The following is a 290-nucleotide window of genomic DNA, read 5'->3' as shown; positions in this document are numbered from 1 at the left end:
GCAGCAGCAGCAGCAGCAGCAGCAACAGCAGCAGCAGCAGCAACAGCAGCAGCAGCAGCAGCAGCAGCAAAAAAAACAGAGGGCCCAGACCCCCTCTTCCTCTAGACCTAGGGGGGCCCCCCAGCAGCAGCAACACAGAGGGGGCCCCCAACAACCACAAAAACATAAAAGACCCTATTGCTTGGCTTGGTGCTTAGTAGCAGCAGCAGCAGCAGCAGCAATTGCTGCTGCTGCTGCTGCTGCTGCTGCTGCTGCTGCTGCTGTTGCATGCAGCTAGTTTGCTGCAGGGC

Source organism: Eimeria mitis, genomic scaffold (assembly GCF_000499745.2).
Source record: "Eimeria mitis Houghton genomic scaffold, Emh_scaff3195, whole genome shotgun sequence".
In the NCBI taxonomy this organism is placed as follows: Eukaryota; Apicomplexa; class Conoidasida; order Eucoccidiorida; family Eimeriidae; genus Eimeria; species Eimeria mitis.
The sequence above is the reverse complement of the archived record's forward strand: the minus strand, read 5'-3'. Positions refer to the sequence as shown.